At 38.7% G+C, this 27,325-nt stretch overlaps 1 long non-coding RNA gene across 2 annotated transcripts in view; it reads left to right on the top strand.

Annotated features, from left to right (window-relative positions):
- LOC113477077 overlaps positions 1 to 27,325 on the top strand; it is a 262,249-nt gene that overhangs the window by 64,357 nt on the left and 170,567 nt on the right. For both annotated transcript variants that reach the window (XR_003397839.1, XR_003397840.1), the window contains exon 2: positions 14,236 to 14,315. This is a non-coding gene — a long non-coding RNA (uncharacterized LOC113477077). The remainder of the gene's footprint in view (positions 1 to 14,235; positions 14,316 to 27,325) is intronic.

Raw genomic sequence — 27,325 nt, 5'->3', positions numbered from 1 at the left:
AAAAAAAAAATCCCAATAAAAGAAAATTTTCAGGAGAGGAGGATTACTTCTACATTGCAGTTACTAGTAAGGGAAGGAATGCCTTTTAATAGCCAAAACCTCACATAAGGACTTCCTTATTCATGAAATATAGGTGATAATTTTCCCTACCCCATGCAACTATCTGGCACCATAGAAGTTAGTAGCAGAAAAAAGATTCAGTTTGAAAGATGACCATCAAATATCTTCATTGAGATAATGTCCGTTGTTCAGCTGATCTACTGCTTTACAGAGCCTATGTAGTGAGTGAGGAGGGATTATTTTCACTTGAACTGTTCACGTAATGGAGGGAAGATGAGGCAGTAGCAAAGTGGGTCAAACTGAATCCCTCATTCTTCATATAGAATTTTAAGAAAATTGAGATTTAGTGAGAAATGGACAAGTTTAGCTCCTTCTTTCCTTGCTGTGTGCACATTCTGTGTTTTCTGGTGTTAATAAAACTGGTAATTCTGTTGAGTATCTTGCTTAAATTCTCAGCAGTTAACATGTATTCAAGATGTTTCCTTTAGGAAAGTTTTTTCTCTTTCCATATGCCAACTGGATCTGGAAGCAACATTGCCTTAAAGCTTGATCAATGCCTGGTTCCACAAGAATTACAGTGGTAGTGTAGGGGGAAAAAAAAAATGCAGTAGTGTTTTCCCAGTACCTTGTCTTGCTCACACAGTGAAGTGCTTACTGTATATTACAATGTCCTGTATTTACAAAAAATATATTATTTTCCAAAACTAAGCATCATGAAATAGTTTGATATATTTATGCTTAAAATGTGTACAAGCCTTATTTATTTTTCTACTACTTCTTTGAGTATTATTGTTAAATGTGTGAACAAGCTTCTATCAAGTGATCATGTAGCACTGAGTGACAGTAGATGAGGATATAAAATGTTGTACCAGTTTGCCTTGTACCCTGTTGCAAACCTAGTTGCACTCCACAGAGAATGGTTACTCTAGATGACATTTTGAGCTTAGTGTGTACAAGTGGTCCTGGATTTATTTTGCAGATGCACACTTTCCTGCTGTCAGTGGATTCAAATTGTCTGGATCCTGATATGGTTGGCTACTTGAGTCAGGGCGTTGCAGTACACTTCCTACATGTAATTTCCTACCTTTGGCGCATTTAACAATTTTCTTAAGTGAAATACCATTATTGTTCTTCTCACACTTTAAAGAAATTGCATAGGGTTGTCACTATGGATCAAATATTCATTGCCCTGATGTGCTAAATGTGTTATTTGACTATAGCATTTCATTTCTGTGCAGCTATTTTACATCACTACTTTCTTCCACTTTTGATAGAAGTATATTATATGTGCATATCATAGGGTTTCATTGCAGAAATGGTATTTCTAACAGCCTATTTCTCCTCTGCTCAAGAATCTTGTTTTTCTGTACCTTAAGAGATTATATGGACACATTATATGCTGCCACTGTGCCTGCTGACATGAGACACGGATCTGCTTTCACAGCAGACATTTGCTGTTTTTAAATATGTGGAAGACTGCTTGTGCAGGTGAAAATCTAGTAGCAAGGTTGGAGGAAAACAGAGCAGGCAACCGAGCTTCTTCAACATTACTGCTTTGCTTGTGAGCTTTGGAGGACAGGACAAGTGTGTATCTCTCTAGTAGGTTTTTTCTAAAAACCACAAATAAACAAAACCCAGCCCTAGGATGCAGGTGCTGCAGTAAATGGAGATCAAAGGATTTCATATGGTGAAGAGATGCTATCAAATCAGAAGGCCTAAGAAAAGGAGAGTGTTTTTAAAAGACCTTAATCTAGGGTGTTTCCTCTTAGGACGTGCCCTTTAATATTCTGAAAAGTTTTAGATCACTTTTACAGTTCAATTTTTTGTCCTCATCTTTCCTTTATTATATTGGCAGCCTGTGAGCTAGAGAGGAGCACTATGGGTGGACCATAGAGTTCCATGTATTGATCTATTTTTCTGCTGTCTTTTTTTTGAGACTAATGGCAGAAATGTGCTTTGCAACTTTTATATGAATGTGAAGAAAAGACAAAGCTGCCAATATAAGATTGATGTGTATCCATATGACCTGATCACTGTTTCTTCCTGTTTCTTTTATAAGAATCCTTCAGCATGAGCATTATTTCAAGGTCTGCAATTAATGATTTAATATAAAGCTGTTACATTCTATTGTAGTAGTGTACTTCTGAGTGTTCTTTTAAAAATTATTTTGAAATACAGTTGTGGGCTGATAAATATAAATGTTTATAAATGACTGTAAGACAACTATATGTGAGAGTTTAAAATACCTAAAAGATTTTAATAAGAAAATTAACAACAGTATAATCCTTGTATGTGAAGGATTTCCTAAGGTTGCATAACTTCACAGTAAAAAGAAATTAGACTGGAATTACATCCAGGTTTTCATTAGAAATAAACTACACTGTACTTTAGGATCCTTCAGAAAGAAAACTTCCTTGTAAACTAGAAATTAAAATGCTCAGACTATTGGCACTTAAAGAATTGTGCGCTGATATATCCTAAGGATGGATGAAAATAAAAGGAAGAAATAATTTCTTGTTCCATTCAATCAATTGACTTTTTTAATGAAGAAATTAATGGAGGGGAGATAAAAAGGGGCCATGAGGTTGTATATCATGACTATGTGAGATAAACAGGAGCCCATCACAGTTTATTATAATCCACAGTTGGATTATGATGAGGGGGGCAGCTAATACCTTTTTAGCCGTACTGGTAAATCTTTGCCTGATTTAGAGTGAAGATGTTTAAAGTTGTGGGGAGACATACTCTGTTACAGGATGGAAGCATCCTTTTGGCACTGAGTTGTCACCTGTACGATGGCACTTGCTATACTGTTCTATTGTATCTACTAAATGGAGGCTGGGGTGAGAGGAGCTTCCCAAAACATGTTTCTGGGATTCCAGAAACTTTAGGCAGCTGCTCCTCAGCACCTAGTCCAGGTTCTCTGGGGTTTCAACACCCTGGTCCTGTATACAGCATGCTCTAAGTAACATAAATTGATCGTTTTTAGGAACAGCCTTGTCGATCATAGGTTGGTATGTCTCCAGGGAATGTATTTTTAGGAGAGGTGTCAAAATTAAGATAGTACCACCCATTTATCTAAAAGATGTGTCACTTCTAGAATTCTTGTCTAAACACTGAAAAAGATTTTTTGCTTGTTTTGGTTTCATTCTGCTAAATTGATAAATATTGCCTGTTCTTCAAAGTTGTTTAATAAAGATCTTAACATGTTGTTTAGATTAAAGCAGCTTTATATTTCATTACAAAAATATAATGTAATTATTATATTTGGACCTCTTCATCTTTTTTTTCTCTCCCCCCCCTATTATTCTGTGGTGGTCTTCAATCAAGGGATCCTGTTAAATTCTCACTGGGTGGTCAAAAAGCAGAAGATTGCAAGAGTTATAAAGATTCATGTTTGTTTTGGGTGGAGGCTTCAAAGGCTCACAGGCTTCCTTACACAAGGATGCAGTCAGGAAATGGGAAGGCAGGAAAAAAAATCTGAATCTGTTTTATATAAAATGGGGAAAGGCAGTATAGTAATGGATTTCTTTGCAGTACATGTCTTTGATGTTTGTGTTAGTTGCCATCAATAAAGCTTCCTGTTTTTTCTTTACATGTACACTTCAGTAATGCAAAATACAGTGATATATTCATAAGGCAAATTGTAAATAGTGTGCTAAAGCTTAGAGACTTAATGTGTATAGTTCAAGGTGCTGGATGATGGGGTGTATTCCAGTCCATATGTTCTGCAGATTCCAATTAGTAAGACCCTCCTGCTGCTGTGTGGGATAAAGTGTGAGCTAGGATTTAAAGCTGGTTTTTTTTTGTTATAAGTTACTGAAGGAATTACCTCATCATTTCCTTCCAGTATTAACGATAACACACTCATGTGGCTTGCCCAGGCTGGTCGGTATCTGGAGGGCTTGTGATTTTGTTGTATATCACCCGTGTTAGTCATTTTATTAGATGATATTGAGATATGGCTGTAAATCAGAATTCTAACACAATATTATGGATGTCTGCAGGAACACAGGTCTTTATATACATGTCAGACTATTGGCACTTTAAGAATTGTGTGCTGATATATCCTAAGGATGGATGAAAATAAAAGGAAGAAATTATTTCTTGTTCCATTCAATCAATTGACTTTTTTCATAACGAAAGGAAATGTTTAGTATTAACGTGCAGTAGCTTATATATGCTGTTACTGGTGTTATCTGTTATGTTTGAAATATCTGGTGGTCTTGGTCAAGAAAAAAAATCTTATCTGTGTGCTTTCTAGCTGTAAATTTTTATTTTTGCTTTTAGATTACCACCACCCAACCCCCTCTCTCCTCTTTTAAGAGGCTTGCCATTAATGAAGTTGCACACAAGAAGTGATTCAGATTGTAGGATGGACACGAGCAGCATACATATGCATAAAGAGATGCTGTGGGATAGTCAAGACTTTCTTTCAAAGTTACCACGGAGCATAAATCCCACAGCGGAATGACTCAGGAGGACTTGGTGTACTTGAGTGACTTATTTGAAATAGTTACCCTTTGTCAATATTTGCCTACATAGGCATTATTGCTTGTGTTCTTTATGTTCATTAATAGGTTGAACTTTATGTTGCTTTTGTGGTGAAGGAACTTTTTGTTTAAGTAGGGAACTGAAGTTGCTGGACATTCAAGCAGTGTCTCAGTTTGCAATCAAGGGCATGCTGCAGAACACCCCAGTGCCCCAACCCTGTTACATGTGTGTTTGAGCTCCCTCTGGGTCTGTGGAAACCAGGATGTAAGGAAAAGACAGGGATTTTGTCCTGTCGTGGTGTTGAGATGTAGCTAGGGGCTTCTCAAAGTGAGGAGATGATGTGCAGCTGAGCTCAGTAATGTGATGTAGCCTAAAGCTGACTTGCTCAAGGCTGCCTGGGCAGCCAGGACAGGGCAGGCAGCTGCAACCTCACCCATGCTGCTGCTGGTTGGTCAAATGACTACATGACAGAAGCTGACCAATCTAGGAAACTTCACTTTAAATCATAATTTGTAGTCACTCACCCAGCGATTTAGTGAAAGTAAGGAGTGGCAGAGGCAGCAGACACTGCAGTGTTGCAAACTGGTCAGAACCCAAGCTGGTTAACAGCACTACATGGGAAAAACCAAGCAAACTTAGTGTTCTTGGCAATAGTTACCCTTGTTTTCCATTTTAGGATGATCTAGGGCTCTGTGAAATATAACTAGAGATTGTCATTACAAGTCCTACTCAAGTCAGCTTCCCAAGACCTCTTAGCTCAGCACTGACTCTTAAGTCTGCTCCAAAAATGCTGTAGATTACTAAAAATAGATAGTACAGTCTTTTGATTGTTGGAAGATTAATGTTATGGATTCTATGAACGTAAATTACCATTTGGGAAGGTTTGCTTTTCTAAATCCTATATTAATACCTTCAAACATATATTAAGGGGGGTGGGTGGGGTGGATTTTTTATTTGTTTTGGGTTTCTATTGTAGTACTTATTCCAAGAACTGACTTAAGTTGGACTACAGTGGCAGAAAATGAAACCTGATATAATTTCCACTAAGGGACGAGAAGACCAAAGCAGTTTTGGAAACCAAACCCAAACCTGAGAACTTTACCAAGTTTGTCAGTCTAAAGGTGATCCTAATTAGTTCAGTGAGCATCCTTGCCGCAATACATTCAGAGATGAGAAGCCTTACAAATGGAAGCTGTGATGGCCATTACACTAGCAAAAATAATTTTTGTCTCTGGAGTGGCAGGCACGTGTTCAATTGGCCTTTATTTCCTGCTGCCCTGCCTGAGAGTCACTGCTGTAAAACTGAGAATGTTCTGATTATTATTTGTTCTTAGGCATCCTAATGCAGCTGTGATGGCACCAGGGGACGCTTATCTGATGATGCTTGCTATAGTATAAACTATGGTAATATGATAATGTTGGTGTTTCTAGTTCTTCATTGAAAGTAACTGATTTTATCTGGGATTAGAATATTAGCTTTTAAAAAGAGGCAGAGATTCCCCCTTCTGAATTTGCTACCAGTATAATTTAATTAAGTATATGTATTCTTAGTGTTAATATGACTAGAAGTTGGATTTCTGATTATGAAGGTATTTTCTTTGTTCTGGAAAAACAGCCTAAACATTTTAGAAAAGGTGGTTAAAAGTGAGTGACTGTCTAAAGATACACAGACAAAGCCCAATAAAAATTACTGTTTGGCATCTTATTTGATATTTCTTGTGATACACTTTTAGGAACTTGAATATAATATTCTCTATTTGTTGTGTGCTTTTCCATTTGTTTCTGTATTGAGGCAATAGATGCCCATTAAAAAAAAAAAAAAAAAAAAGTAGAAATGAAATTGTAATTCCTTCTGTGTTGACATGGGAATTTTCTCAAGTCTGGATTCTTCAATTATTTTGTAGTGGATGTTGCAACATCCTTGAATGGTTACAGTTATTCACAGGAATTGTAATGCATAGGAAAAATAAGTCAATGTTTGCATTGCTGCTATTTTTTGGAAAAAAGATTTTTGGCAGTATAGAACATGTATACGTAATAAACTCTGGAATTTTAAGTATAGTGAGAAGGATATAAGAGGAAAATGCCTGCATTTTTTTATGAGTCTGTCTCGTACAGGGTATGTTTGCTATGGTTAATATACAGTTTTTGTCTGCCTGAAATATAATATCCTATGTCTGTTCACAAAACTCTTTCACTTGGCTGACCTTTGGCCTTAACTTGTTTTTGGTTGATCTTCACTGTCTTCAGTCAGAGGCAGCTGTATATAGTGTATACCAGGGGTAAATGCTGTCTCAGTGCAGTCAGACCACGTTCCCTCACTGCTTTGTGTCTGCAGTGCACCACGCCATGTGGCAAGGCACACTCTCAAACCCCATCTAAAGTCATGGTTCTGGAACTAGCTGGAACCTGGCTGCTTCGGTACATGTCCTGGCAAGCACACTTGCCAACTGCGCTGTCAGTGATGACAGTCTTGCAGTACTGTCCCCCTGAGCTCGAGTGTTTGTGTAGTCCCATGAGACACCATGGTTCGGTGCTTTCCGAGCGCTCAACACTGAGGTGCTCGCACAGCACGTGGCCATGCTGCCCGCTCTCTCGGGTGGGTAGATTGCACCCAAAACTGGGGTCTCGGGAGGAGAAGGCTCGTGAAAGCCTAAAAGGGGTTTGCTAGAACAAAACAGGGGAATTCCCTCTTTCATTCCTTAAAATGTATGTTAGTGTTTACAGAAAAAATAACAACAAAACCCTGCACGGCCACTACCCCACCCCCTGCCCCCCCTAGATTTCAGCTCTGCCTCCCAGCACTAGGAGGTCTGCAGCTTCAGAGAAGGCACTGGCCTGTCAGCAAAAGGGAAACCTGGTATGCCTTTGGGGAGTCCAGTCAGAAAGGAAAATCTGAAAGATGCCTACCATCTTAACTGATTTTATTATTTTAGTGGAAGAATGCAGTAGATGCATGTGTTTCTATTCTGCCTGAATCTGAGGTACTGGTGTTGGTACTCATATTATTTCTGGTCTGTGTCATCCCAGACATTTTCTAATATGCAAATGTCACTACTTACTAAAAACTAAAAGCAAGTTAAGTATAGAACTAAAGCCATCTGGTAGTTCAGACGGAAAAGTTAGATAATTAGCTGTTCTTGTCAAGGGACTGTGATTAAAATAGGCCATCTTCATAATAGTGACTAGTTTGCAGGGACTTCCTGAAAGCCACCTGGGATAATGATAATGAAAAGAACAAAATTAAAAAGGAGGAGGAGGTGGTGCCATTATAGCTCTTGGTGACTTTTGTAAGTGGATTAAGTCAGCTTTTAAATAACAAGACTTTGTTATTTTGGTACTTTGGAAAGAAACATAGAATGAATGTTCTTCTTTTTTGGCAATGTGACGCAACTAGGTCAGCCAGGTTACTTACTGCTGGGGATCCTTAATATTTCTGTGTGAAGTTCTGGTTTCATTGCTCACATACTTACTAACTTGTGAGAGCTGTTGGCATAGCTCATCTTCAAAGACCTCTCTAATCTGTGTAACCTGGTAGGTCCTGCTCATGGAATTTGTTCCTTTTGGGGAATTAGCACTATGAAGAAAAACTAGATAAGGAAACCCATCAGCATACCATCATTGCATCATTCTTTATCAGGTGATGATCGCAATATGCATGATAACGTTAACTTAATATGAATTTATTTTGATAAATATTTTTTTTTTAAAAAAAGCTATTTAGCAAGTACTTAAAAAGTAACCTAACTGTATAGTGGGAGGAAGGATCTGTGTAGCTCTGGCATCTCCAGCCCCCTCTCCAGCACTACTGTGGAAGGGGTCTGTGCTCCTCTGTTTGGCCTTTCCTACTGAAATCTTGACCTCCTCACCCAAGAGAACAGCAGCAGGGAAACCTCCAAAGGCTGAACAGCTCTTGTTCTTTCCTGCATATAGATTCCTTAGTGGATGCCTTATGCCAGTGAGATAGAGTAATTTTAATCAGTGAAGTCTGACCTGAGTCTCTTTGGGAACAGTGTGAAGGGCAGCTATGTTAAATGGACTAGTAGGAGAAAATAAATGGATAGTGAAATGGCAAAGGGAGAATGCTTCATTGTTGGCATGATTTAATTAAATGTATTTTCAGTTCAAAAGGGTAAAAATCCTAGATCTAAATGAGATTAATTGAAAATAATTTTTTTGACAGTTGCTACTTACTAACAATTCTAGTAGAGAGCTGCTTGTGCTACTTCAGATAGAGGTTTGTAAGAGTTCCAGTGTGGCTGCAATATTTTCTCATATAGAATGTGCTGCACATCTCTTGAAAATGTAAGCAAGTTGCATACTTAAATTAAAATTGGGGCAAGATTTAAAAGGACATTGGCTTTTCTGTACTTAAATTGTCCTTGCAAAAATATCTGCTTCTAAGTTATTTTTATTAAATGAAGCTTTTATGTCCTTTTATTCCTTGATTAGAAAAGCAATGATTTGAAAAATTCGAGATATTGAGGTCTCAGAAGTGTCAGGGAAGCTCAGCTTTTAGAAAACATAAGGAAATATTTCAGTGCAATATGCTCAAAATAAATTACTGTGAAAGTTTGTGGCTATACAAATATTTCTGATCAGATTAATGGGTCAAACTTTCATACCATTAAAAAGGTGATTAAATTTGCGTATGCATGATCAAGTTAATATAAGTCTCTAAATGCATTCTGTGTAAAACATCAATGTGATGCATCTAGTGAATACTTAATCTAAGGCTTGTTATAAGAAGTGTTGTATATGAACACTGCCTTAGGAATTTTCTTTTTAAATATTGATAAATGAAACTATTAAAAAATTAAAAATTGCTTTTGAAGTGTAAAACCGTCAAAAGTGGAAGATCCAGATTTTAGCTTCCAAGTCCTGGTTGTCACTCATGTTTTAAGTTGTGTCTGCTCGTTTCAATATCCTTCTGCACTTGTTGACCTGATTGCCACAGTTCTGCTTTGTATTTTTTATTTTTGTTTGTGACAAACTTTTCTATTTTGCCCAGACAATTTCACTTTGCAGCATTCTTTATATTTTTATTGTTATTTACTTACATGGAAGAAAAGGGAATGAGAAGTTGACCATCAAGCTGAAGTAAGAACAGGCTTTTCACTTGGTACTGTTATAACTCGCTTTAGATAAATCTTAAAGTAAGTGACTGTCAAAGGTATGAGATAATAGAAAGGCTGGGTAGTTGGGATTGGACACTGTTAAGTTTGGTTTCTTTATGGCAATTCATTGGAGTTGAATTTAATCTGGTTTAAAAGTTGGATTTTTTAAGTACAAAAGCTTGTATTGTAGTATGACAGAACTTTAGACTTGTTTTCTCCCCTAAACTGTATTTCTCTGATGTGCCAGAGTTGGATTTTTTTTACATCTGCTTTTTGATGAGGTGTCTGATTATCTGTTTTGGTTTTGTCCTGTTCCTTGTATGAGTTGGTGAAATTCAGATTTTCTTTTAGATAAGCCTTTGGCCTTTCAGTTGCTTCTGCCTTGCAAAGGAATTAATTCCTTCAAGCCAGAGAGTCTGCAGCTCCAGCTGTGACTGTAGATGAATGTTCTTGCAGGGTCATGTACTGTAACTCTGAACCTAAATAAAAGGATTAACAAGAGTTCACTTGGAGGAAAAATGCTTAATTTCACTATAATGACTATGAGAATCCATAGGGAAAACCAATAAAGCTTTACTATTAAAATCGTTAACAAATGATTATTCCACCCTGACCCCCCTTCCTGCTGTTATTGTACTTTTGGAACAGTAACAAAGGATGGGATTGACCTAGTTCATGGTAGTACTTTAGTCCCTGGCCTACAAATGATCTTTTTCTTGAAAAATAATTCCTAGTCTAGTTCTTTTAGGAGGCAATGATGGTATTTATGAAGGAAACAATGTTTTCTGATGCATTTCACTCAGTCTTCTGCCCTAAAACTTTCCTTGGAGCAAAGGAAAAGAAGGGGCATTGTGTAGATAGTTATGCTGGGACTGAGCCTGACAGCCAGCAGTGCCCAGGCCATGCATCTTATTTTTTGAGCAGAGCATGTATATTTTCCACACCTAACCCAAACTGATTTTAATGATTCCTGTCAGAAAGGGATGGTTTCCAGTGTGACTCTCTTTAGCTGCGTGTGTGTAGAGCTCGTTGTCTCTTCTCCAAGCTGCACCTCTCTGCCCAGGAGCAGGGGAGGGCAGAGGGGGCTGCTGGCAGGGGGCTTCTTTACTCACTAGTATCTCTGTTGGCTGTTGATGGCTGGAGTATGGCCCCTTTCCATTTGAGCAAGTGGTGTGAAGGGCCCAGCCACTACTCAGGGTGATAGTCTGATCCTTGAATGCTCTCCTGTTTCTAATGGAGATGTGAGGGGAGAATGGAAGGAGTTTGATCATAGCAATCTTGACTCTTTCCCCAGCATTTTAGGACTTCCAGCGTTAGGCAGCACTATTATCTGAGTAGTCAAAGTAATACTTCTTTTCCTTCGCAAGGAAATGGATCCAATTAATTAAAATTAATGCAACTGGTGCTGCTTGGTGTAAGAAATCAAACAGACAAGAGTAATCTAATTTTAAAGGTTAAAGATCAATATTAGCTTTGTCTTTTGCTTCATTTGGGCTTTGGAGGTGGTCAGTGAGTCCTGGTTGGTAGGTTGGTGACATTCTTGAACCCCTGGCTAGCAAATGCCATAGTGCCCATCTGGGTTGACTGCCAGGAGCTGCTGGTGTTGAAGTCAAGGCATGAAGGCTGGTCCATGAACAGTGCTCCCCAGTAATGGTCCAACGTGCTGCTTGAGCACATACTTAGCACCAAGAGCTGGGAAGCATTTTGGGTTCTGTCATATGTTTTTCTGTTCCTTATTTTTACTTCAAAGACTTTGCCCATTTGAGACATGTTTATGTATCTCGTATATATTTGCAAAGAAATAGAACTTGTAAAAGTTTTCCTCAATTTTTGTTTCATCAAAAGACCACCTAATAGGTTTTTTTTTTCAGAGAAAGAAAAATCTACGGGCAGCATTGTGCTACATTTCAACAATGGTTTTCATTTGTGACCAGATGAGAATCACACTAAACTTTGAATGTTGACCCACTCTTCTTATTTCTCTCCTGTTGTTTTCTTGCTGTCATGCTCAGGAATGTGGTTTCAATTTTTCCTTGTTGTGATTATTTTGTGGACCACCTTCTGAAACTGTAGGGACCACAAGCAGTCCATAAAGATGACTGAGGAGCCGCAGTCTGCATAGAATTCCATGTGAAACTTTTGTTCTTCACTGTACCCTTGCTCCAGCACTTTGAACCAAATGTTTCTGATGGTCTCTTGTTTAATACCTAATTTGGCTTTAATTAGGCACGTGTCAAGTGTCTTCTAAAGGTGGGAACTAATTGCAGTCAGATAAATCAGTCATGCTCTTTTACCAACTTCATTTTATCACTGGTTGGTTTGAGGTTTTTTTTGTGGCTGTATGTTCAGGTAAACAGCCTTAGCTTTAGAGGCGTTCTCTGTTTTCCCTGTTCTTCAATGACCTTGTGAAAGAGGTCACTTTGCAGAAATTGCAGAGACTGTTGGAAGAGGCTTGAGTTTTAAAAGTCTGTTTTGTGGAAGCAGTGTGGCATTCCTGAGTGGCCTGGATTTACAGACAGTGTTGTAAGGTGAAAATATTAGACCAAAGCCACTGCAGGTAATGGTACAACCGTCCAGTCTTCTCTATTGGTATATGTTAATTGGCAAGTTTACATTAGCAGGATTTAAACATGGGCAGGTAACTGCAATTTAGGATTCCCCCCACCCTTGGAAAATCCGCTTAATAGCTTGAATGCACACCAAGTTTGTAAGATTAATTCTGGATAAAGCTAATTTACATTAACAATTCAAATGTTCTGTATTCTATAGCTGAAAAATGCTGCTAAGTTATTCTCTACTTGGAAAGGCAAGCTGGGTTCTTTATGCTTCACATATCACCCAGAGACTGCACTCAACCACGTTGTGTGCTTTAAGCGGTAACAATTCATTGCCCTGAAACCTTCCGTTATGTCTGGGCTGTGTCACTGAAGGCTGAGCAGGTTGTGTGAATGTAAAGGAAGGTATAATAGCCAAGTTGGGCTGTTGTGCTACTATAATGTGAGATTGGAGGGAGCAGAGGGAGCACAATTTTTTTTTTTTTTTTTTTTTAAACCTAGTTTGATCTGTGAGCTAGTGAATTGATTTTCTTATTTGCTCTGCTTACAAATTAAATAAGTATGAGTCAGTAATGAATATCACCTGATCATGCCATTTTTCAACTTATTTCTTAACATAGAGCTGCACTGTGTAGTAGGTGATGAGGTTCGGTAGACTTTTAAGAGTTATGTGAAACTGGTGATGTGAAAGGATGCAAATTAGAAAAATGATTGCAAATATCTTTTTCCTTGCATAAGTTAACTTCTAACTTTTATGAAAGCATTTATGTGCATATACTAGTACTAGGTAAGCCATTGAAAATTCTGTGGGTGAGTATTGCATGTGGCTTTTGAAAGCTTAGTCTCATAATAAGTATAGTGAAACATAATTGTAGCCATGAGTGATGCTTTGCTGTCCTTACTGTAGTAGGCAACTGAGCTGTCCATGAGAAGTAACTGTATTGAAGCAGCAGAAACTGCAGTGTTCTTCCATGTGTTAAGGATTACTAGAAATTGTGTGAGACCACTGAGGGATTGCATCTTTCACCTTAGATTTGATTAAGATAATTTTATAATGTGAATGAGGGAGAAAACGTGATATAGGTGTAATCCACAATAAAATGTGGGTGCTTCATAAAAACAGACCTGTTGGCATACTGTTACAAAGAAGTACTTTTCCCGGGTCCTAATAAACATGTTTTGCCCATGGAGTTTATGGTGATATGCTTGCAGACATGGGAGTTATTTGCAGTACATGAAATCTGAAAGGTTAATTTGCTAGCTAGTTTACTGCATAGTTATTCTCTGTTAATCAAGCAGATGCATGCAACACTAACAGTGTGCGTTTTTTCCAATGTAGTATTTGATTAGAAAGAGAAGGCTTTGCGGAGATACAGTATAACTAATGTACATTGCAGAGCCTTTTAAGGTATTTGTGTTGTAGCTGTAAAGTCAAAATGCAGCTCTGGAGAATTCTGCGTCCAGAATTTTAAAGCATTCTTTATACCTGGACACTTAAGAAACATAGAGCTTTCCAACTGAAATTGAAAATGAAGGAAAAATATTAAGGCAAGACACATGTTTCACATTTAACATAAGTCCTTCTTTCTGTAAATTATAGCCATAATTTGGAAATGTTGTTTCTTTTCCTGTGAGAACTGAAAAACTTCTCTGTATACAGTGTGAATTAGTATCAACAAGTATATGTGGATACAGCATACTTGCCAAAACATTAAACCAACTAGGGATGCCTGCTTTTCTTTTTTGATACTTTTATGTGTTGTGTTGATTTTCCATCTATCATTAGTCTTGTTAGTAATTTTCTTTCTTGTGGTTCTAGTTCTGCATCAGATGAATGTACCACAACTTCATTTTGAATGGAGAACAAGTTAAAAAAAATTAAGAATCATCTGAACAAAGAATTCCTTGCAAGGGCAGCATAAGACTTATAAGTATTATTTTTGTACTTGCTGTGGATTTGGTGACTTTTGTATTATGTAACATGCTTATATATCTTTTTAAACTTTTAGGAGTTCATCACATCTTTTTGTTATGTGGATGCTGAAGCATTATCCTGAGACAGCAGCAATGATTGATGAACACATTTCAGGTAAGAAATCAGATGTATGCCATTTGGTATGGTTGTTCATTAACTTTCCTCACTTTAAGTTAAGCTTCAATAGTAGCAGTCTAACATTACAGCATCAAAATTCACTGAATATAAAGTATAAATCTCTGCGTGAATGTCTACATATGTCTGTAAATCATTGTGAGCAGGTTTTTGGTTTTTCTCCTAGATTTGATAACTCTTGACAACAGATGACTTTGCGTGTTAAACTGGGTTTTAATGATCAAAAGATTATTACAAAATACGGTCTGTCTTTTCTAATTCTTCCATCAACCCACCTGCTCCTGCAGGAATTGGTTCCATCTACTTCAAGATATGCCAGATTGGAGGATCTAGTCCAGAAGGCTTTACTTCTCTAAACCACACTTGGCCTGCTAAAAAATTTTTGAAGCTTGCTCTTTAGTAAACTTTTTACCAGTTAGTCTGCTAATACTTTGGTAAAATTATCTACCATGAAGAGGAAAACAAAACACTTTTTTGTGTATTTGTGGTGAATTCCAGCCATATCCCACAGGGTAGATGATGACTCTCCAGTGAATTCTGTTCTTCTCCTGTGATCCAATTTAATTCACTGAAATTTTGCATTTAGATCTGTAGTGGTTGTGTCTAGTCTGATGCAGTTTTCTGCACAGGTGACTCCATGTGTCTCAGTTTGTTAAATAGAGACTTTGTGAGATTAATTTTTCCTCAATAAATCCACTTCTATCAAAGATATGGTTGTGATGGAAGTACAATAAAAAGAGAATGTGTGCCAGCACATGCATGTTTCTTTGCGCAAAGCAGCGGACTTTCTTTCTCAGTCATCTTGTGTACAAGAGTTACCTGATGTTGATGAACTGTAAGATTATTAGTAATACATAATTATCCTATGTAATGGATTAGAATGGTGCGAGCAAACAAGCTGCTTCTATTATAGTCTTTACCCTTGCCATTGTATAAAAGCATTTCCTTTACTTTTGAAATTTATTTCACATTAGCAGTTACAGCTGTAGGCCTGAATATAAGGACAATTTATTGAGTGGTTTAAGTAACTTGTTCTTTGAGGCTGTGCCAGTTCAGGATATAGTTGTCAAGTTGTTGATGCCCTTGGAAGTTAACTCAAACCTGTTAAAGCCTACAAAAAAGGCAAGCAAAACTTGGTCTTGATTCAATTCTTGCTCTGTCACAAGCTTCCTGGGAAACCATGGACAAATTCTTTAGTCACCATATCAGTAGGAGGTGAGTGCTTACATACCTATGTGCTTGCATTTCTGGTAGATGAGGTAGTGTGTCCAGAGTACTTTTCTTTTTGCACAACTCTGATATGCCCAGGGCTATATCGAGCTTTCTGTGCTTGAGGATCACCTCTTGTTGGTAATATAGAGCTGCTAGGCAGCCAGTGCTCAGAAGTGAAGGTGCTGGCTGCCAATGTACATTTCAGCAAAATTAGGTGACTTGGACTTAACATGTAAGTGGTGTCTTGGTACATGCATGGGCTTTTAGTATCTCTCGACTTTCAATCACCCTCTTTTCTTCCTTTCTAAGAGTACTGCGAAGATAAATATGTTGAAGACTGCATTGTGTTCAGGTGGGAGCCCGATGTGTATCTAATACAGGCGTACTGCTAAAGGCGTGTCTTAAGGCAAGAGCACAAAGTATACAAATGGATGACCCTGAAGTTTGCTTTATTCTGCAAATGCAGGCTGTAAGAGCATAAACACAGCAAATGCATCAAAATGTCAATATCTGTTAGGTCAAGGGACCAGGTTAAGCCTAGACATTTAAGGAAGACATAGTAGCCTTCTTCCCAGGGAGTGACTGGTAGATGATGTCAAGAGAGGCAAGTGGAGCAAGCCCAGCATGTGGTTGCTTCCCAGATCTGCAGATGAAGGACCCCTGAGTCAATGGTGGCTTCTGTGTTGAGTAGTCTTGGGTATACTCTCCCCTTCTGTGAATTTGTCAGGTGATGTTTTGAACCCAGGTGAATTTTTAGGCTCTACAGCTCACACTGTTCAGATTTTCCCAGCTGAATGCCGGCAGGAGGGAGGGAGCCCTCCCTGAAGTTAGTTTTGAACCTCCTACTTGCTGACTTCATTTAACCTTGTCACAAGAATGACATGCCAGGAGAGTCAGGAGTTGAACTGTGCCCTTTCTGCTCCAGTGGGGTGGTGGGAAAGGGTGATGGGTGCTGAGCTCTGGAAGAGGCACCTTTTTAAGTAGTTAGACTAAAATCTCCCCGAAGTGAAATGAAACAGCAGGGCTTCTGTGGCTCTCCCACTGTTGGTGCCTTCGTAATGTGTAGGTTTGAGGCAGTTGCTCAGATGTGTCTTCACTTTCTCTTTGATATAATTTCTCACTTTTTCACAATAATTTGGGATTTGTGTGGTCTTTATGTTCTGTACCTCCTTGAGTTCCAGAAAGCAACAGAGAAGATACTGTCTTCTCTGCTGTGAGGCAGTGTCCTGGCCATTTTTTTTTTTTTTCCCCCCTGACAATTCAAGATTGTGTGGAAGAATATATCATAAGCTTTAAAATATCCTGGGGGGACACACTCAGTGAGTTGAGCCTCTCAGCAACACATTGAAATATAGGACCATTGATCAGAATTGAACTATATTTTTTTCTTGTTGTTTTTCTTTTGTACATTTACAACATTGCTTTTGGCTTCACAGAATTTTTAGATGCTTTAAAAAGAAAAAAGGAATTACCCAGTATCTTTGCAGCAAAATCATTACACTGAAGATCTGATTGCACATATTCCAGCTAATGTGTCAATGCTATGGAAGGAAATTTAAATATTGCATAAATCTACCTGATTTAGATGGAGTTACAGAAATATACTATTCAGTATATATGATGGTAACCATTGTGGTAGGATTTCTGAACTGGAAAAGGCTATGGCTTTGCTGAAGATGAGCCTCTTGAAAAAGGAAAAATTTGACACTGTGAATGTGTTAAGTACAGAATACAGAGTACTATACTTCTAAGAGTAAAGGCTTTTAAAATACTGTAAAAGCAAGCAGAACTAAAATGAGCTCTTAGCTAGAATTTTAGAGCCAGTTGAAGGAGAATAATTTAATTATACTGACTCTTCTCGTTGGCAGAGAATATTTGGGAGACAATTTATGCAGCTGGGTAGAATCTGGGTTTAATTTTGCTCTTTTTTTTTTTTTTTTCTTCATAACACAGTGAAGATCTTGGACTTAATATCTTTTCCTGATTACAGAACCAATTTAACATTGTACACTTATTTCCATCCTATCTGCCCTCATTTTTCCTTCTGCACCTGTATTGAGGGCAGAAAGTGATAAAGCAGCTCTTACAAAGGATTGCCTTGATGTGCAAGGCCTTCAGCTGAATCCTTGAGATACAAGTTAAGTTGGATGTAGCATATCATTTAAGGCTTTTTCAGTTGGAGATGACTCTGCTGTGTTTGTTCTGATGGCTGGTGGAAAAGCAAGTAAAAGACTGCCAAGCCAGCTTTCTCACTTAAAGGAAACTGTCGGGTGCCTTGTTCCTCAAGTCCTCAGAAAATGGGTAAAGGTTTTCCCCTGAATCCCTTGTGGGAGGCTGATGGACAATGAACTTGCCTGTGGTGCAAAATGACCAGCTATTTAATGGAGAAAAGAGAGGAAGAACCTCAAATGAAAAAAACTTTGCAATCCTAGAACTGTAGTTGAACTGCTTCTCAATGTTTTAAGCCTTCAAAAAGGAGTGGTGGTTAGGAGAGGAAGAAATCTGCTGCTTTGCTTGCCTGTGCTGGAAGGAGTGGCTGAGAAAAATGTTGTGAGTGTTTCGAAGGGGAGAAAGTGAGTTAGCCAATTTGATTAGACTAAGGAGAATAAGGTTTATCCACAGATCATCTGGATACATGTGAATATATGGAGGTGGATTGTTTCTTGCCAGAGACTTGTATAAAATTGAAAAAACAGAACTGTTGTTTTTTTTTCTGTAGCAGGATATAACTAGATTGTAAACTCTGGCAGGACTCAACATCTGAATGCTTCTTGAAACTCTGACAATGTTTTTGTAAAACTGATTCTGGAACTGAAATAAATGAGAGAGTTTTCTATATTCTCCCTCATGTTAATTAGATGAAACAGTAAGTTTTGTATTTATCCAGAAAGAGGTCAAAGCAAACAAGAATGAGAATGAAGGAGCCAATCAAGGATAAGTAATGAGCCAACTTCTCAAACTGGCAACAACATACCAAGGGTTTGGAAAAAGTACACTTCCAAGCTTCCTTTATTATTATAACCTCTTGAACAGAATAATCCAGTCCAAACAGCTATAAACGCGTTCCAATAGAGAAGTTTATGACCTAGTTTCTGACTGAAATACAGTATCACAGTGTGTGGAAAGAACTTAAAGAAGACGCTGGTGGCAGTGCCTCTAGAGCATTGCATTAGAAACTCAGTGTATTTAGGCATTCCTGCCCTCTGCAAATACTTGCTAAGTGGAGTCAAGTGGAGTGAACTTGAAACATTGGGTTTTTTTGCAGGAGACATAGACATTTAAATGGCTGGGTTGGCATGCAGAATTTTCATAGGATGTCTGATATTTTTTTTAACAGAGCACTGTTTGGAAAAATAATTGTTCTATGATTATTTCAACAGGAATTCAGCAATTACAGGATGCCTTTCTAGATCCGATGTTCCTTTAGAGTAGTGAAGGGGGGAAAAAGTGCATTTAGTCTGTTCACAATTTTAAGTCTGTTCTGGAGAGAGTCAGAGAGAACTTTGATTAGGCTCCATTTGACTCGTGGCCCTCCTGTGATGAGCAGGGCAAGGAGTTGAGAGGAATGTGTTAGGAGGAGGTGAGAACAAAAATGTTGAGCTTGTGATTTGAACACTAAATTCTCTAAAATTGGAGAAATATTTTTCTTTGCTTCTGTATACCCTTGCAGGAGGTATCAGAACAGGCCATGTTTCAGTTAGTTGCCCTGGTGAGAGGCTGGCCAACATGGCACTTCTGTGATGGGGAGGAAGCAACACAGCAGTAAACTAAATGAGCTCTTTCAGGTTGGGGGATTTTGGTTTTGCTCCCTTTTCTTGCTTTTCCTGTGACTCACTGATGCCACTGAAAGCAAAGGAACTGTGCTGATCTCCATCAGTTGCAGTTGTGACCAACACCACCTATCCCTTTTTTCTGCCTTTTCAAGGAGGGTGGGAGTGATCTTGAAAGCACAAACCATTTGTATCTCAGCCAAGAAGAGTTTCTTAATGCTGTTGAAATATATTAAATAATATTTGGATAGCATAACAAGAGCTATAGTTAAAATTCTTGCAGTGTTTCAATTATAATTCCTTTATTATTCCAGTTGCTTATAACTTCCTGAAATGCTCATGTCTCAAGTTGAAATTTTCCAGACTTGATCTTGGCCTGACAGTGACCTTTCTTCCCTTTTCTTTTTTGTTCCTCTTTTCTCTGTGGTATTAAGTGAATATGGATTGGGCGTTTCATTTATAATGAGAAGAAAATAGTAGAAAAATACACTTCAGCTATTAGTTTAAAACTCTGAGACTGAATAGCTCAAGTGGTGCAGCTGTTAGAGAAATGGTGGTGAAAACCATCAGAAGTGCTTCTTGAATCTTACCAGAATCTGTGAGGGGGCATACAGAGGGCTGTCAACTTTAAGTCTTAAATTTTCATTTTCTCTCCATCGTGCATATGCATTGCACTTCTTCATAATTATCACATGCAGTTATTTAGGCCTGATCAGTGATCAACTGGATGAATTAGTCCTTGGTGAAAGAGCAGATCTGTTTTTCACTATTTGCCCTGATCCTGGCAAGATAGGGTGGTAATTCAGGAACAGAGCAGCAAAGCTGGCAAGTGCTGTGTGGGGACATTTGAGCAGAGCCCTCTGGGGGCTCCTCCTGTCCCACAGTTCAGGTTGAAAATATTGGAAGTTTTCAGAAACTCTTCTCCCAAGAAAACTGTTAAACAAAACACAAATTTTAAATAAACTTTTTGATCAGCTCTACTCAAGCTGTGGGCTACAGTAGTTTAAACCAGAACCCAGGTGTCTGAGGGGATGGGATTTATACCTGGGATGGAAAGGGTAGAAACAAATTGTCAAGTGCTCTCCTCTAAATTAGTGCTGTTATCATGTCTATTAACTTATGTAAAGACTACTGGTGATGATGGTGATGTTGCTAAACAGCAAAATGCAGGGTTTTACTTCTTGACTCATGTCTTTCAAGAAGGAGTCATGTGCTTGCCTGTTGGCTTGCACACAGGCATGCTTTGCCTTAAAGACTGTGGTTTTTTGCCAAGGACAATCAGTGTGAGTGTTTCTGTAAAACATTATAAGAATCTTTTCATTTTTAGAATTGGTTTCTCTTGATCCCTTCTGTTCCAGGGAAAATATCAATTCATGTGCATTCGTGAATCATCTTTGTTTCTATTGTTAAATGGATGGGTCTTCCCAGTGACAAAGACAAGTGTCTGACTCTGAAAGCTGCAGGGCAGCAGCAGACAGAGGGTGAGAACAGAACTGCCAGCAGATCTGGCAGAGGTTGCCATTGTGCGCTCTTGCCCTTTAACATATATTTTAAGTGAATTCCCTAACTCTGAACCTCCTGTGTAACATCACAACTCTCTGATCTTTTAGGGGACTGTAGAAGCTTTCTTCATTGCCTGTCGTAAACTTTGGTCGCCTGCAAGATTGTCCCTTGCAGGAGCTCCTGAGTGCTGTACAGACACTGCTTCAGTAGAACTGCCAGGTGCTGGGTAAAAAGTAAGGTGCCTGTGGCATAAGCCAAACTTTTCCTATAGTTGGAGAATACTTCTTGTTGGCAAATAATACTGTGTATATGGTGTTCTTGAAGTTTAAGTATCTTGGGATTTAAGATTTGGTCAGTAAGTACAGAATTCCAATAACAACCACTTTCACTTCTAAAAATTAATCAGAACGTATCTGCTTGTACCACAGATGGAAATAACTATCTTAAAGCTGCATTGATCTGTCATGAAAAGCAGAATCTAATACCACAACTTTAAAGAAAATTGTTATGTGTTGCCAGTTTATGTCTTCAGAACAGGAGAGACTGTTTTCTTTAAATCAGCGACAAGATTTTGGCCCAATTTGCTGTTGTCCTGACAGGAATCTTACTGTGTGGCATCCTTCTGACATGTCCCTGAGTGAGTCACAAACTTCATAACCATCTAAAGGGCATCTGCCCATGAAAAATGTTGGGGCTTGTTTTCCAGGGAAAACCATGGATTCTGAATGTTCAGGCCTCTTGATACATGGCAAATTACTAAAATGGAATTGCTTGAAACAGATAAAGTAAGCTTCAGATTCAGAAATTAAAATACAGCCTTATCCTTAGAGCTAGCCTTGCTCATCCTAATGAGAATGAGCAACGCAGGCTTTGGTATTGGCAGCAGGTAGTGAGTACCATTGCAAATGTTGTGGGATGTGACAGTCAATCTGTAAGAAGTTTTAGGTGAAATGAAGTAATTGAAACTTCCTTGAAAATGGCAAACTTCTGTTTCTGTGATTCTTTCCTTGTCATTTCAGCCTATCATTGATGCTACTGGTTCTGGTTTGTTCTCTTCCATGCTGTCTTTGGGCTTATACTTTCAGTTAAATCTTTAAATATCAAATTTCTGAAAAATAAGCATCTATTTCTGTCACAGATATTTAAATGAAGACTCAATTATTGAAGTATCTAGAAGTTTGTTTTGAGAATTTTGACTCAATCTGCCTAAACTCTATACTTGAATGGGTGTATTATTGCAAGGTTACAACTAGGTGTTGGTTCTTTTGTCAGCTGTAAGATATTTAGGGTGGATTTCTAATAGGATCATGGAACTAATTTGACCATGTTGATTTTATGTTCAGTGGTTTCCACACTGGTCTTTCCTTTGTAATGTTCACTTTAACTATAGGCATGAATATTCTGCCATCCAGAATGAGCTTTGCTGTTAGAAACTTCAGTAACAGGTCTTTCTGTCCTGGGTTATTTAAAATTGACTGGTCATCCTTTAACCTGTTGAATCAAGTTTAATGGGGAGGGATAGTCTTAACTCAGTTTGTTCAGTTATTAAATGGTTTATATTGATGAGCACTTTGGAAAAATTCAGTTTAACTCCTTAAATGCCAATCTGTTAATCAGCCTTGCTTTGTCACTTCCTCAGCCCCCGAAGTATCTCCTCCTTATACACATGCCTTATGAGTTAGTAAAAGACACACCAGACACATAATCCAGTATAGGCAGAAAAAGCTCGATGAGAGAGTTGAAGCAACTCCCACGCAGTAAATTCACAGCTTGCTGAATACTGCTGCTGTTCTGCTGAAACAGGGATCAGAAAAGCACTTTTTTTTGGTGCTTGGATAATTGTGCGAATGTGCCCTGGGTGCCTGACCTCCCTCCCCCACCTTCCCAGGGTCCTCGAAAGTAACCAGAATCCTCCTGGCTCTTGTTTCCTCTGCCAGAAAAACACATCAGCTCTTAACTTGGAAAACATCCTGCTTTGCAGATGTGCTCTGTCCCAGGGAGTATGGCCCTCTCCCAGGCGATGAACGCTCCTTGGGTCAGCTGCATGATAGCATCTCTTCTCGGCCCTCTCAAAAATGATTAATTCTGGTTACGTTGCTGCTCTGTATACAGTCAGGGCGGTCTCTTTTCTTATTTCAGGGATCAGTGTAGGAGGGCTGTGTTGCAAATTGCATACCATTGTTTTTGGACATTGGGTACATATGGTGACTCATCGGTTTAGTTTATATGTCAACTGAAAACTCAACTTGAAAGTTTAAACTTACTTTAGGATGCTTACAACTCGAAGTTTTTAAATAACTTTTTTGGGGTCACAATTAGCGCATAAGCTTTTTTTACAGGGAGAGGTTAAGATGAGGTGGAAATACTTGTATTTGCAAGGAAGGGAAGAGAATGGTGGCTTATTGCCGCATGGTAGATGACTGGGGCTTTGTTGGAGGAGAGGGAGGGGGATGTACCCTTATGTATCACTGCCCTGAGTGGGATGATTGGAAGAGCTGAGCATCCGCTGTGTGCCCCAATGCTATCAGCATTGTATTTGGCTGTTAGGGGAGTGAATTAGAAAACATTCAGTGCCTCTGTATAAAGTAACAGTCTGTCTGTGACCATAAACTGGGAAAGGCAGCACAGGGCTGCACAGCCAGGAAATCTTCAGGCACAGAGGCACCAGTGAGGTGGCAGACTCAGGGAAATTGGCACTCTTGAAACCAAGAAATGGGAATTTTGCCATGATCAAACCATACCGAGCAGGAATATTGTCTTGTCAGCAGGTTCATGTTACCATTGTATGATGGAGATGGTGCCTGCTTGGCTCCCGCCAGCGCCCAGCCTAGCCAGCCTTGCTGTACTTTCCCAGGACAGAAGCATTGGCGTGAGAGATTTCCACGTGCAATTCAATAGCTCTGGTCGGACCACCCTTGGGTAGGCAGATTGCAGTCAGTCAAAGCTATGTTGGTGGCAGTGCTGCGTCTCTGCCATCTGTAGGTTCAGATATGCTGGAGATTAGGCCTGTTTCAAGCTGTCTCTTTCATGGCCATACCCTTCGTCTGATCCCAATCATTAAGGGATTAGGTTTCTTGAAATATCAGCATTTGTCAGCCCCCCTGGCTGGAGCAAACCACTTAGCCCACAGATGTGGAAAGGCTTGAATAGGTTTTCAGTGTTAAACAAAAGCTGAGTCCTTAAGATGTATAATTTATACAGAAGAATAGTCTTTCACCTGTGGAGTATTGGTAAATGCTGAGTTTTGTACTGTGGTCAAGGGCGTGCACTGATAAGCTGGTGGAAAAAGGAATTCAGTGATGGTAGGTGGTTCTTCTAGGGAATGCATACAATAAAAATAGGAATATGAATTAGAGATGGAGTGTCCTGACTTCTCAGAGCTTCCCAAATGCACATTGCTTTAAAACTTTTTTTCTTTCTCTGGGGACTGTTGCAAGTTTTGAGCCTTCTGTTTTTCAAAATAGAGCCATTGTCATAAGGAAAAGTTGAGTACTTCCTACCCCAAGATCTATTAAAAATCCCCAAATGGCAAAGTGGAGAGTTTTTGATTCACATGCTGCACTTTGAGGAAGAGTCTGAAAATAAGAAAAAATAAGGTTTTTGATGCTTTAGCAATTGGGAATTTGGCCAAAGCTTTGGAAAAGGAGTACAAAACATAGTGCATATGTTTTTGTTTGTTCAGAGGGGACTGCTGCCCAGCTCTATGTCTTTGTATTGGCAAACACTAAATTTCAGTACAGATAAACACTGTAATGTTTTACCACCATAAAGAAAAAAAAGCCAAGGTATGTGGGTCCTGTATCTGAAACCAGTTCCTGAACTTGTGGGTGCAGATCCTTCCTGCAGTGCTGGTCTCCTGGGATGGGTCTGGGAACTTCCTTGATTTTTATGCTCTGAGCTGGGATCTGGACCTCAATGTGTCTGAATCTGCAGCAAAGCTGCAAGCATTTGTGGTAAATCTTAGTGTGGGCAGAACATGTGTGTGACTTGTTTATTAGGGAAGTGTCTCATAATTTCAGACTTGCTTTGAATAGCTTTCATATTCTGGTTAACCCTTTGCTTTCTTTGTTTTGTCAGTTCTTATTGAAAAGTCCTCCCCAAATGGCATAAAATGCTCTTGGTTTGTTGTTGTTGTGGTTTTTTTTTTTTTTTTTTTGTAGAGGCTGTTCATAAGGAACACCATAATATGCACTCTGAGTACAAAGGTGCATTCTTCTGTTTATTCATAGAATGGTTTGGGTTGGAAGAGACCTTTAAAGATCATCTAGTCCAACCTCCCTGCCATGGGTAGGGACATCTTTCATTAGATCAGGTTGTTCAAAGCCTTTCAAGTGAACTTGAACACTTTCATAGGACAAAAACTAGGCTGGATTAGGTCCTTTTGATATTATCTGTGTTAAGGTAATAATAAAGTAATTTACATTATCACATACAGTTCTTTTGAATTTTATTGAAATGAAGATATTTCCCATGTAAATGATGGTGGAACGGACATGAACACTTTATATATATCTATATATATCTATAGATAGATAGATAGATAGTCTTATTTTCACTAGTTAACATGCAAAGCCATATTTTTCCTCTTAGAAAAGAGTTTTTGGCCAAGTTCTACTTTTTCAAATCTACAGAGGTGTAACAAACAGTTCTGCTGATTTCTCGGCAATGAGTGTAAATTTTTGCTTGTATAACTGAGGAGACTCTGACCCATAGCTATGCAAAAAGAATATGTTTTATTCTTTATCACAAACTTACAATACTCAAAAATTACTATTTTAAATACACTTCATTTTTTTATCTGAAAATCCTCCCACATAATTTAGTTTAAGTTTTAAGACAGCTGTGATTTGCCTTCTGCTTGCAGCTGTTCCCTTTTTCTTGAAATTTAGACTGACTGAAGCAGTTGGTTTAGACATTGTTGATTTAATTCAAGGGGAACATGCTCACTGATCTTTTGGTGTTAACCATAGACAATGTGTATGTACACACATACCTACAGTATGTGATACATATGTTTAGAAGTGACTTCATAGTGTGGTTTGGTCTACAAATCCAAGGAGGAGAACAAGGCTGTTTTTGCAGGAAGATCTCACTAAATGCAGTTGTCTAGAAGCCCAGTTCCATTAACAGTTTGCATCTGGCTGCTTGGGGAGGTAACTCAGCAGTTAAGCCAAGCAAAGCAGGGACTGGATTGTAGAAGTTTATGGGGTTTTTGCACTTGAAATTCCCAAGTGGACTGGAAACTTAAAACTTGCACTAGAAGGGGTGATCTCCAGACCTTCTTGTCTGATATGGATTCTTTAACTTAAAGAATAACTGCTATCAAGTCTCTGAAATTCAACCTATATATTAGGAGGCTGGGCTTCTCTGGGAATGCTGGTACAAGGCTATGCTGTGCAAACTTGGTTCTTGGCAGAATTGCTTTTTGTGCGTTTGCACAGGAGGGATGGGGATGCAAGAAATCTAACCCCAAACAAATCAGTCTTTTCGAGGAGAAAATGTTTATTGAAGTTGGCTTTAATATAGGTGCCATAGCAGGAGAACTGCAGTGGTATTTAAGCATTAACACTGGCTTGAACGTGATGCTGTGTAGCTTCTCTTGCATCTGTAAAGTTGCTCTGGATGTGCTGTGTGTTGGTGCAGCCAAGGTCAGATGCAGGTCACGAGGGGGGTGTGTGTGTATAGACTATTTTTTAGCAGTATGTAGCAGAAGTATCTGCAAGCTGTAGAGCTTTGCCATTATCACATAATTATGTGAAACACCACTAGGCTTGCATGCTTTCTCATAGTGTTGGCTGTTCAAGTGTGTAATGTGTATTCACAGGAAAGCATATACAGTAATTAAAACACAGAGCAGAAGAATTAGTCAAATTTGGCACAAATGCCTGACAAAGTGTCTGCTTTAGCTGTAGATATAAATGAAGTACTAGCCAAAATTACTTTCAAAGGCTTTAATTACATCTGTTTTAATTTAGGATGTAAAATGCAGGATATTATTTTTTAATATAAATTTAATTTGTGGTTAATCTGCAGATTGCAATATCCTTCCAGTAGGAATAATGTACTTGGAATGGGATAATTGAAAACTTCCCTTTGGAGCTGTTTGTTAGTCTGTCTCGGGGTATGCTGTCCACAACTCTGTGTTCTCCATATACATACAACTGGTACTGGTGGATCATTTAACAAAAACACCACCACTCTTTTGATTCTAGTGGAAGTGCATTGTTATACAATAACCTGCTCGTACTGCAGATATGTAAACCAGTCATCAAAACTTAATTCGGGCTTTACATACTTACTGCCTGACCCTACCCTGCAACATTTTGCTTCGAAGCAGAAGGGTAATGGTGGAGAGAGCATGGGATAAGCCCGATTGGGAGGGAGGGTTTAGCACACTGGACTCCAGTGGTATTTAAGACTGAGCTTCAGAGCTGCTCAGGAATTACTGCTGCTTATGACTGTTTGGCCTGGCGGACTGTCAGGGCTATTAACTTCGGAATAACA

The sequence above is a fragment of the Athene cunicularia genome (assembly GCF_003259725.1).
Source record: "Athene cunicularia isolate RWA chromosome 2 unlocalized genomic scaffold, athCun1 chr2_part1, whole genome shotgun sequence".
NCBI lineage: Eukaryota > Metazoa > Chordata > Aves > Strigiformes > Strigidae > Athene > Athene cunicularia.
The sequence above is the reverse complement of the archived record's forward strand: the minus strand, read 5'-3'. Positions and strand labels throughout refer to the sequence as shown.